We start from the raw sequence: 12557 nt of genomic DNA on the forward strand, positions 1-12557 counted from the left end.
GTCTGTGGTGTTGGTCTTGCTGCTAGCATGAGGTGGGTGGGGGATGGCTTCAAAAGGCTGACCTGGGGGGAGAGGAAGATGTGTGTGGGAATGCAAAATGCTCAACTGGGAGGCCAGCACCTGGGTAATGGCTACTATGGTGCCTGGAAATAGAACGGCAACTAAGGTGGGCCCTACAAGCCCTATGGGAATAATGAGAAGGGGAGGAGCTCACTGGGAATCAATGGAGGGGTGATGAAAAATGGTGCACATCAAAGGAAATGTTTGGCTGTGCCCCTCTCCTATGACTATGCAGGAGCAGGATCAATGGCCTATGGCAAGGGGGTGGACAATTGGGTGTACTGTGTATGAGGGGTTTGGGTCACAGTCATGCGCTGCCTGGCACAAGGGGGGCTGTGATCTCGGTCCAGGTCTCAGTTTTACCTGGCACAACAGTGGGGTCTGATCTCACCTGGGGTCTCTGCAGCACCTGGCAGAACAGGGCCACGCTCAGTACGATAAGAGCCCTGATCTCAGTCACACACCTGGAGAGAAAAGCGGGAAGATTTTTGAGAATTCGATATCAGTATTTCAGAACTGAGGAGAAAATGGGGCACAAACTAAATATTTGCTAATGTGAGACAGAAGCACCAACATCTGGGAGATTTTACGTCAGCATTTAACAGTTCAAGAGAAAGGAGGGGATTATACAGGGATATTCAATCAACAACAGAATGAGATGGATTCTTCTTGCCTCACACTCACAGGACCAGCAGGTGCTGGGGAGTAGCTGGACTGGGAAACCTGGGGCTGGGCCGTCTCCACGGGGGACACTTGCTCCTCCCTCACCTTCCTGGCCCTTCCCAGGCCCCGTTGCCAGCAGAGAGTGCCCCCCCCAGCGCAGCCCAGAGGTGTCCCTGTCTCAGGGCCCCCCCAGCCTCTGCCCATTCACCCTCTGCCCAGCTCAGGAATCACTCGGGGGAACCATTTCCCACCATCACAAGGACACATCCCTGCAGGTGGATATGGGGGAACCCCAAACCTGAGACCTGAACTGGCCACTGGCGAAGGAGAGGAAATGGGGCACAATCGGGGAACAGGGAACTTCTCAAGGGTTGGGGAGGGGGTCACCCTGGGTGCTGCTCGTGGCTCTCTAGGGAGAAAGGGGGCAGGACGGGAGAGGAGGATCCCACGGGAGGGCAGAGGTAAATCCGAGGGGATCTCAGCCCCCTTTCTCTCCCCGATGTCCGGGCTGCACAGACATTTCCCGCCCACCCCTTCCCAGCCCCGCCTCCCCCAGCCCCACGCAGGGACCCCAGTGGGGCCAGGCCCTCCCGGCACCCCACGGGGCCCCAGGGCAGAACCTGGCCGGGCCTGGGGCGCTGGGCTCCTGCGGGGCAGCAGCTCCGAGCCCCCGCGGCGCTGCCCCAGGAAGCAGATCCCGGCGCTGCGAGATGCCGGGTCCCCGGGCACTGGGGCAGAGTCACCGCCTGGCCCCGCCCCGGGCTCGCCCGGGGCCTGGAGGCTGCAGCTCCGCAGCGGGGCGGGCGGAGCCCGGGCGGCCCCAGGGCGGCTCCAGCGGGGCAGGGCCCGGGCCGGGCATGGGGGGGTTAATGAAGGGCTCTCCCGCCGCGATCTGCGCATGCCCAGAGCTCCAACAGCACCAACCCTTCTCCGGCCCGGGAGAGGCTCCAACGGCCCCGCGCGAGCCAGGCAGAGCCGCAGGGGCCCGCGCGTTGGAACTCGGCTTGGTCTCTCCCCAACGTCACGTCCGTTCCAGGGAGAGTCAGGAACTACATCTCCCAGCCTGCCCCGGGGCGCTTCCGCTCTCTCCAGCCCAGGTAAGGGAGGTCCCCGGGGCTAGCCTGACCCTCCCCCCACTGCTCATCCTTTACCCCGGCCCCGCCCCCTCTCCCAGACCCCCCCCCCGCCTTTTCCCGGGAGCGGAAGAGCTGGGGGCTTGTGACCCCAGGTGATAACCGCACCGCCCAACCCCAGCCCTGACCCCGCCCCCGGCAGGAGCGTGTCCGCCCCACGCGTGTCCCCGCGGGCTGCAGGAGCCCCCGTGCTGCGCTTCCGGCCCCAGCCATGGCCCCGCTGCCACACAAGGGCCGGGGGCGGGGGCAGGGGGGGCGGGAAGGGGCGGCTCCTCCCCAGGCCTGGCCCCGCCCCCGGGCCCCACGCAGGGGGTGGGACACGTGGGGACCCGCCTCAGCCCGGAGGCGGCAGGAGAGGGTCCGGGGCTCCCCAGGAGAAAAGCGGAGGCAGGGGCTAGTGTAGCAGCTCCCCCACCCCCAGCCCCTGCATTGGGTGTCATCTGGATCCCAGCTGCTGCAGCCCGCCCTGGCGAGCGCTGCAGCCCGGGGGGGCGGGGGTTGCGGGGCACAGAGAGGGTCTGGAGTGGCTGGGAACCGGGGTGGGGGGAGGATTGCAGGGCACAGGAAGGGGCTGGGAGCGGGGGAGGATTGCAGGGCACAGGAAGGCATTAACCCCTCTGTGCCTGGCCGGGGGGGCTTCTCCGGCTGCAGTGGCACCAGCTCAGGTAGGGGTTATTGGGGGGTTGCTGGTGGGTTCCTGCTGGAGGGAGAGGGGCAGGAAATACTGAAGAGGTGGCAACTTCTGGGGAGTTAGGTCTGGAGGGGGGCAGGGAATACCGTGGGTGAGGCTAGGGAGGGGGACAGTGTGTGACAAACCTGCTGGGACTTGTTTAATTGGGGCCTAGATCCTCAGAACAAACACTTGGGTGTTGGGGGAGAAATTTTCTGAAACAGGAAACAGACAAAGCAACTCCCTGGGCAGGGCTGGGAAAACTGACCAGATTTCCAGGGCTGAATCCTCAGCCTGCTAGTCAGAGGCTGGTATGACATGGAAAGGGGGCACCCTGCAGGGAGGTGTAGGGAAGATGTCCCAGCCCCTCACATCCAGCTGCTGGCAGTGGGGAGGGTGTTGGGTTCCCCACCATGGGGCTGTATCAGCCTCTGGCTAGTAGGTGTGTGATGGATCTGCTGGGAGAGACAAGGGGTCCCTCTTTGTTCTCTCACCATGATGCCCCCTAGCTGCTCTCGGGACTGGGGGCACAAATTTTCTAAACTGAACCAAAAGTTCCTGCAGTTTTCAAAAGAGGAGAAAAACAAAATCTGTGATTTCACATTCACAGTGTCTGATAAGTGGACAGAAAGTTATCACAGTGACAGGGCCTGTGACTGGAGAATGCCCGGCAGTGCTTGGAGCCAGGACTCTGACACGAGTTGATCAGAGAGAAGGATCATGGTTAGTAGAAGTTCCCACAGCCAGGGGCCCAACAGCTATTCCCTGGGACACAGCCCCCAGAGTCCCCAGCCAGGGACCCCAGATACCCCTCAAAGCCCCACTGGCCAGGGAAGCCCCACCAGACCATGACTGTCAGGTTGGGAATCCCAAAGGGTTCCCCCTACCAAGAGCCCCCAGCAGCCAGAGACTTGCCTACTGGGAACTCAGTTCCTCACTGCCTGCCTAGGACCCGCCCCGCACACCACCACCAGCAGGATCTGCCCTGCCATTTGTCTGGGACCCCCTCCTCCACCCAGCGGGACCCCCTGATGCTTTTCAGTGGGACCCCTCACTCTGCTTCCCTGGCATCCCCTGACCTAGTGCTAGGGATCCCCTCCCCCAGCTCTGTGCACTGGGCATGGCAGTGATGCCAGGAGCCAGCCGGGGAAGCCCAGATGGAGCTCCTGGCACAGCACCAGGCTCCCTCTAACCCCCTGTCCCGCCTCCCCAAGAGACGCCCACCCTGGCTGTTCTGCAGCCAACAGGCCCCCAGCAATACCCATCTCCAGGACCCACAGCCTCAGGGCTGGGCACATCACAACCACCCCCTGAAACCCCAAACCTCCAGAACCCACCAACCTCACTAGGGTACCCCTTGCAATCTCCCCCCACAGACACCTCCCCCCACCCCGCACAACACTGTTACCTCAGAGTGTCTGCTAAGTGGATAGAGAGTTATCACCGCCCCCTGCTGGCCAGTCACACAGGCAGAGGGCGCCCTGGGGGATGTCTCTTGAACAGGAGAATGGAAGCTCTGGAGGGCAAGAAAGGTAAGAAAAGTCCATGGCCTGTCACTAGCAAATAATGGCCACCATGGATCCACCCCAGAAGTGGCTGCATCTTAGCACAGGGGGAATCAACCCCTCACAGAGGCTATTTGCTATGGGGTTTGGGATACTTCTGGACCCACACTGCACTCACAGAGACCTCCTCATCCCGTGCCAGCTGGAGAAAAAAAAAAAGGGTCCAGCAAACTCTCCCATTACCAGCTGGGAACCACTGATCCCCAAACAGGGGGAGACCTCGAGCTTTGATGTGTATTAAAGATGTGGCTGGTCTCTTTCATCCGCAAACATTTTAACACAGATAAAGGGGGGAAGAAATGGCTCTCAAAGGAGAGGGGAAAGATCAACACTGGGAAATTTAACCCCCTGCAACCTCCAGGATGGACAGTGATTCAGGGCAACAGGTTTCCTCTAAGAAAAGAGAAGTTGCTGGGATTGAGAGACATGGGGAACAGCCCCAAACATGAAAGGATTTTTAATTGATATTTGATGATAACGTAGAAGTGAAAGAGAAAGGGGGGAAATCTGAGAGATTTTGGCTCTATTTTTGCAAATAATAGAGAGGAAAGTGGAAAATCAAAGGGATTTTATATCAGTTTATATCTGATGTGCAGTAAAATGTCAGTGTTTCACATCAGTATTTGTTAAATGAATAGAGAGGAAATGGGCAACATTTGCAAACATTTTATATCTATGTTCAAGAAGCTGAGAAAAGGGGCAAATCTGAGATTTTCTTGTTATTTTATAATTAGAGAGAGGGGGGAATCTCAGGGCAAATGTTTAGGGTATTTTATATCAACCTTTGAGATTTGCAGAAAAAACGTGTCACGACCTGCAACTGGAGGTGGAAAATCAGACTCCTGGAGAGACCAGGGGGAAATGGGGGAGACGGGAGAGCGGCTCGTTGGCGGGGAAAGGGGCGAATCTCCCCGGATTTTACAGCCCGGGTGAGACACTGAGCGAGAAAAGGGGCAGAACTGGAGAGAATTTGTATCGGGGGCGAGACGCAAGTGGCACCAACAGGGACAGGATCCAATTAACCCCGCTCCCCCCCCCCCCCACCGGGGTCTCTCACTCACCGAGGTTGGGGCGGGCTGAGACGCTCCAACGGCCCCGCGCGAGCCAGGCTGAACCGCAGGGACCCGCGCGCGTTTGCAACTCGGCTTGGTCTCTCCCCCAACGTCACTTCCGTTCCAGGGAGAGTCAGGAACTACATCTCCCAGCCTGCCCCGGGGCCGCGTCCGCTCTCTCCAGCCCAGGTAACGGAAGGTTTCAGCAGGTAAAATCGCGCATGCTCCGTGCGAGCCCCGCTGCGGGCGGGAGAACAAAGCTGCTGCTGCCGCCTCTGCGTGAGCCGGGCCCGGGCTGAGCCGCTGCTGCTCCCCGGGGGGGGGGTCTGTGCGGGGGGGTCCGGCCGGGGTTCTCCAGCTGGGCCCCGCCCCCCGGGCAGCCCCGGGCTCTGCCCGCCCCAGCCCCGCCCAGAGCCCCCGGGGAGTGAGAGACCCGGGGGGGGGGGTGCTGGGGGGGCGGGCACGTGACTCTGCCCCGGGGAACCTGGGAGAAGCCTCAGAGCTGCCTCAGCCCCAGTGGGATTTGGGGCAGAGACTGGGGCCTGGTGGGGATCCCCTGTGGTGGTGGGGAGATGGGGTGTCTGGCAGGGAGGGAGAAGCTGGAGTTGTAGGGAGGGGAAGGTCAGTGGGACGTGGGGGGGGGGGTGTTGAACTGTCTCTGGGCAGCCAGGAAATTCCCGGGGGGGGGGAGTGGCGGAAGGGGGGAGGGGGGTTAATTGGCTCCTGTCCCTGTTGGTGCCACTTGCCTCTCGCCCCCGATACAAATTCTCTCCAGTTCTGCCCCGTTTCTCGCTACGTGTCTCACCCGGGCTGTAAAATCCGGGGAGATTCGCCCCTTTCCCCGCCAACGAGCCGCTCTCCCGTCTCCCCCATTTCCCCCTGGTCTCTCCAGGAGTCTGATTTTCCACCTCCAGTTGCATAGTTTGTGACACGTTTTCTCTGCAAATCTCAAAGGTTGATATAAAATACCCTAAACATTTGCCCCACTTCTCTCTAGTTGTTGTTTCTAATTGAATATGCCCTGAGATTTCCCCCCTCTCTCTAATTATAAAATACCAAGAAAATCTCAGATTTACACCTTTTCTCAGCTTCTTGAACATAGATATTAAATGTTTGCAAATGTTGCCCATTTCCTCTCTATTCATTTAACAAATACTGATGTGAAACACTGACATTTTACTGCACATCAGATATAAACTGATATAAAATCCCTTTGATTTTCCACTTTCCTCTCTATTATTTGCAAAAATAGAGCCAAAATCTCTCAGATTTCCAGTCTTTCTCTTTCAGTTCTACGTTATCAAATATCAATTAAAAATCCTTTCGTGTTTGGGGCTGTTCCCCATGTTTCTCAATCCCAGGAACTTCTCCTTTCTTAGAGGAAACCTGTTGCCCTGAATCATTCTCCATCCTGGAGGTTGCAGGGGGTTAAATTTCCCAGTGTTGATCTTTCCCCTCTCCTTTGAGAACCATTTCTTCCCCCCTTTATCTGTGTTAAAATGTTTGCTGAAGAAAGAGACCAGCCACATCTTTAATACACATCAAACCTCGAGGCCTCCCCCTGTTTGGGGATCAGTGGTCCCCAGCTGATAACAGGAGAGTTGGCTGGACCCTTTTCTTTTCTCCAGCTGGCATGGGATGAGGAGGTCACTCTGAGTGCAGTGTGGGTCCAGAAGTATCCCAAACCCCATGACAAATGGTCTCTGTGAGGGGTTCCTTCCCACAGTGCTAAGATGTAGCCACCTCTGGGGTGGATCCAGGGTGGCCATTATTTGCTAGTAACAGGCATAAACATTTCTTACCTATTTTGTCCCTCCAGGCCTTCCATACTCCTGTTCAAGAGACATCCCCTAGGGCTCCCTCTGCCTGTGGGACTGGCCAGCAGGGGGCGGTGGTCACTTTCTATCCACTTCTCAGGCACTGTGAGGTAACAGTGTTGCACTTGGGGGAAGGGGTGTCTGTGTGGGGAGATTTCAGCTGGAGCTGAAGGGGTGTTGTGGTAGTGGGAGTTGTTTAGGTGACTGGGCAGGTGGGACCCTAATCAAATTGGTGGGTTCTGGACGTTTAGGGGGGGTTGGTTCTGATGTGCCCAGCCCTGAGGCTTTGGGCCCTGGAGGTGGGTGTCGCTGTTGGCTGCAGAACAGTGGGGTTGGGCATCTCTTGAGGGTGGGGCAGGGGGTTAGAGGGAGCCTGGTGCTGTGCCAGGGGCTCTGTCTGGGCTTCCCCCGCAGACTCCTGGCATCGCTGCCCTGCCCAGTGCACGGGGGGGGGAGCGGAGCTCTGGCACTAGCTCAGGGGATGCCAGGCAAGCAAAGTGAAGGGTCCCACTGAAAAGCATCAGGGCAGAGGAGGGGGTCCCAGACAAACAACATGGCAGATCCTGCTGGAAATCAGGGGGGTGTCCTAGGCAGGCAGTGAGGGACTGAGTTCCTGGCGGGGTGTCCCTGGCTGCTGGGGGCACTTGGTGGGGGGAACCCTTTGGGATTCCCAACCTGGCAATCATGGTCTGGTGGGGCTTCCCTGGCCAGTGGGGCTTTGAGGGGTATCTGGGGTCCCTGGCCAGGGATTCTGGGAGCTGTGTCCCAAAGAATATCTGGTGGGACCCTGGCTAAGGGGTGTCTGTTGCCCCTGGCTGTGGGGTCTGGGCTCTGGGTACTGGGGAGTGTCTGGGGGCTGCTACTAACCATGATCCTTCTCTCTGATCAACTTGTGTCAGAGTCCTGGCTCCAAGCACTGCCGGGCATTCCCCAGTCACAGGCCCTGTCACTGTGATAACTTTCTATCCACTTATCAGTCACTGTTAGTGTGAAATCACAGATTTTGCTTTTCTCCTCTTTTGAAAACTGCAGGAACTTTCAGTTCCAGTTGAAAATTGTGCCCCCAGTCCTTGTCCTAGATCTGGGGTATGAGGGAGGTGGGAAGGGGGTCAGCACTGCCACACGATGGTCTCTTCCCCAGCGTTCTGGACTCATTCTTTCTGAACTCTAGTTTCATTGAGACCAATGTTAATCCAGAGTCACTGTATGGAAAGACAAGGAGTGACTCCGGATGGACAGTGGGGCTAATGAGATCAGCAGTTCTCCCTGTGAGGAGGGGCTCTCATTAGCTGCTCTCCCCAGAGAGCTAAAGGAGGGAAGCTGCTCAAACGCTCTGTCCCTCTCTGCTCAGGATACTGGGGTTCAGCTTCCTGGGTCAGAGGCTGCAGCCTCCATAGTGATCTGGGAGACCAGGCTTAGCAGCTGCTGCTCCCCCAGCGGGGTTCTGTGCTGGGAAGTGACCTGAATTAAAGCTGCTTCTCTGCCCGGCCCAGGGGATGACTTTCTCCAGCTGGTCCTAGCCCCCTAGGGCAGCCCTGGGCCCTGTTAATACTAAATTCTGAGCCAGAGTCTCCAGGTAACTGAAAGAAACGAAGGGAAAATGCTGGGGTCTGGCCTTAAAATGACTCCACACAAACAGACCCCCCTCGTTTCTCATCCAATTAACAATTGCAGGAGCAAATCCAGCCATGGGGGAGCAAACTACCCAGGAATGGGACTTTCCTACCAGACGGGCAGGGAGAGGGGAAAAGGAGATAGAAGGAGAAAGAAAGACTGAAAGGGGCTGTGGGAGAGAAGAGTTTGGAGAGAGATTTCCAGATCTCTAATCTGCCCAGACAGATGTATTACTGCACCCTGGGTAGAGTCACTTTCCTGTGGAAAAGATGAGAAACAGACAGAGGAAAATCCAGTTCCTGACTCCATATCCCTCCTGCTGGGGTGTGGCTGCCATGGGGTCAGTGTCTGAGGGGATCCCCCACAGTGACTCCTTTGGTTCTGCTTTTTTCTGGCCTTGTGTTCAGAGACTTTGTTACGGGGTGAGGGGAGGAGACGGAGGTTAAAAATGTCTCTGTGGGCTTAGCCTGGCAGGAGAGGCCAGGTCTACACTGTACAAAGAGATCAAGCCTTTCTCAGTATGGCAGACTCTAGGGTGCCTGTCTGCAGGGAAAGGGCCTGGGGGAATCATGCTGTGAAATGAATTAAAGCCTGTTCTGAAACCTTCACAACTGCCCTTCTCGCCCTGTCAGGCTGCGGAATAACGTCCATGTTTCGCTCCAGTTCATCCCGTCCTCTCGTTGGACAGGGGAGAGAAATGGCTGCAGAGGAGCCAGTTCAGGTAGGTATTATCAGGGGGTTGCCGGTGGGTTCCTCCAGGGGGGGAGAGGGACAGCAAATACGTGGGAGATGGGAAGGTTTGCACAGGCTGGTTTGGAGGTTGCAGTCTGGTTTGCAGGAAATGCACAGGGTGGAGAAAGGGAGGAGGACAGGGGTGTGCTAAACCTGCTGGGAGTTATTTAATATGTGGCCTAGATCTAGGAACAGACCCAGGAGGTTCGGCAGTGGAAATGCTCTAGTTTGTGGACCAGAAAATAACCCCGCTGCATGGGGCTGGGAAAACTGACCAGACTCCTAGTGCTGGAGCCCGACCTGACTAACCAGTGGCTGCTGTGAGATATGAAGGGGGCACCCACCAGTGAGGCTTAGGGGAGATTCCCCTCCCTTCACATCCAGCTCTTCAGAATGGGGAGGTTGTTGGGCTCCCTGCCAGCGAGCTCTCCCTGGACCCTGCTAGGGGCTCCATCTCCTGAATCAGTCAGTGGCTAGTAGGTGTGTGATGGCTCTGCTGGGAGAGAGGAGGGGCTCTCGCTTCGTCCCCTCCCCCTGGTGTTTCCTGGATGCTCTGAGCAGGGTGGGGGTGGGACTCTGACTGCAATCCACCCAGAGCTTCTGTTTGGCTCCTGTCCCCCATGTATAGTGGGGCTGTGAGTGGGGCAGCAGTTACTGAGTGTTGGACTCTTGCTCTTTCAGGGGCCGGTGACCTTCGAGGAGGTGGCTGTGTATTTCACCAGGGAAGAGTGGGCTCTGCTGGACCCCACTCAGAGAGCCCTCTACAGGGATGTCATGCAGCAGAACTATGAGAATGTGACCTCGCTGGGTAAGGGTTCCTGTCCCCTCTATTCTTGGAAGGGGAAAAGAAGAGAGATGGTTCACGCCAGCCCCACAATGCCACCTCTACTCTGTCCTGTTGCCTCATCACCCCAATATGCCAGTGACACACACACTACCAGAGACCCTCCTGCTGCAGAACACTTTGGGAACAGAGCACAGGAGCCGTATCGCACAGTGTCAAATATCTCCTGTTTGCTCAAGTAAAACTGAGGATTCGGTGCGGCATAATCAGTAGAAGCTTCCTACCCCTGACCTCTCAAACCCTGAGCCTTCTCCACCCAGACCACAATTATGCTTGGGGTGTAACGAGCAGGCAGCTGGAGTCAGCTGCTGATCCAGGTTACTTATCACACAGACAGTCCGTGCGTCCTTGACTGCTGGCTGGGGGTATCCAGAGAAGGAAGCTCAGTGGCGGATTTAGCGTTAGTGGGGCCCTGTGCTCAGCTCCATTTTAGGGGTCCCTCCTTGGGACATAAGCAACAAAAAACTCTCTCATTTCCCTCCCACCCCCATTTTTTCATTCTTTTTTTCCCTTCCTCCTCCTCCTATAAGTAATAGGAAGTAAATGAAAATAAAGTGAGGTACATTGATTGTTTTTGTTGTCTAACCGATTCTTCCACAGACCACTTGAAAATCGCTGAGTCTTGGTGCACCACTTAATGATCTTTCCATATATTGTTTGTACCGTTAGCTAACTATTGTAAAGCGCTTTGGATAAGAGCCCTTTATTAAAAATTAAAATTGTTGGAGTGCCGGGTCTGGCCAGGAGTTCGGGTGTGGGCGGGGGCTGTGGGTTGGGGCTGGGGGTTGGGGTGTGGAGCACTTACCTGGAGCAGCTCCTGTTTCATGTGAGCAATGCAGGTGGGGATGTGGGGGGGAGGCAGGAGTCAGGGAGGGCAGGGTGTTCAGGGTGCAGGAGTCAGGGCTGGGGGGGTGTGATGGGCAGGGGGGGGGGATAGGGGGTTATGGGTGGTTGCAGGAATCAGGGCGGGCAGGGAACTGGGGTGTGGGTGAGAGGGGTGACGGAGTAAGGGCTGGGGGTGTGAGGGGGTGCCGGGGTCAGGGAGGGCAGGGTGTTCAGGGTGCAGGAGTCAGGGCTGGGGGTGCAGGGTCTGGGAGGGAGTTAGGTTGCAGGAGCAGCTGGAGATGGGGGTGCAGGGTCTGGCCAGATTTTAGGATGCAGGAGGGGGCTCAGGGTTGGAGCAGGAGGTTGGGGTGTGAAGTGCTTACCTGGGGCAGCTCCCATGTGGTGTGAGGGGTGCAGGTGGCAATGTAGAGGGGTGTGTGCAGGAGCTCCCATTTGGTGCTCAGGGTGTGGTTGAGGAATGGGGGGGGTGCATGAGTCAGAGCATGGGGTGTGAGGGCTCGTTATGGGGAGGGGATGCAGGAGTCAGGTCTGGGGACTGGGGGGTATGTGATAGGGGAGTGCTTTGTAAAGCAGGGAGCAAGTGACCAGGGAGCTTTTCAAACAGGGCTGCTAATGGGGAGTTTCGTGAGGGAGTTTGGAAGGGGAGTGGGAAGGGGGTGAGGTACTCTTGCCATTCTTGAAAACATTTAAGCTATAATACAAACTTCTTGACTGAAACAAAACCCCTGTTGTTAACCTAGGTAGCTGTAAGAGAGAATGCAGGCAGGAGCCCAGCAGCAGAGTGGGGGCTATCCTGTTTGTTGCTCTCAATGTAGCATGTATGATTACCTGCCCTGTGGGCGGGGGGCTTACGTGTGCATTCGGTGCAAGGAGCTCCTGGCCCTCAGAGACCGCGTGGAGGCTTTGGAGGCCAGGGTGGTGGAACTGGAGACGCTAAGGGAGGCAGAGAAGTATGTTGATGAGGCTTTTCCGGGACACTTGTAGATTTCTCCCACCTCCGGTCAGACAGCCACTGCGCTGTTGAGGAGGATGAAAGGCCCAGGGAAGGAGAGCTGTCAATGGGAGCAGAGGGAAACCTTCCCATAGTTGGGACCCTCCTCCCAGATGGTGTTGGGGTAACCTCTTGCACTGAGGTTACCCCAGGCATTAAGAAAAGGCAGCTGTTAGTAATGGGAGATTTGATCATTAGAAACAAGGATAGCTGGGTTTGTGATGACCGGGAGAACCGTATGGTGACTTGCCTGCTCGTTACAAAGGTTGCTGATTTCTCGAGGCATCTAGATAGATTTATGTGTAGTGCTGGGGAGGAGCCGGTGGTCGTGGTACATGTAGGCACCAATGACATAAGGAACGGTAGGTGAGATGTCCTGGAGGCCAAATTTAGTCTGCGAGGAAAGAGGCTGAAATCTTGGACCTCTATGGTGGCATTCTCAGAAAAGCTTCCAGTTCCATGCACAGGGCCAGGTAGGCAGGCAGAGCTTCAGTGTCTCAATGAATGGATGAGATGATGGTGTAGAGAGGAGGCGTTTAGGGAAACTTTGGGGATGGGTGAGCCTATACA

The sequence above is a fragment of the Mauremys reevesii genome, linkage group 14 (assembly GCF_016161935.1).
Source record: "Mauremys reevesii isolate NIE-2019 linkage group 14, ASM1616193v1, whole genome shotgun sequence".
NCBI classification, from domain to species: Eukaryota; Metazoa; Chordata; order Testudines; family Geoemydidae; genus Mauremys; species Mauremys reevesii.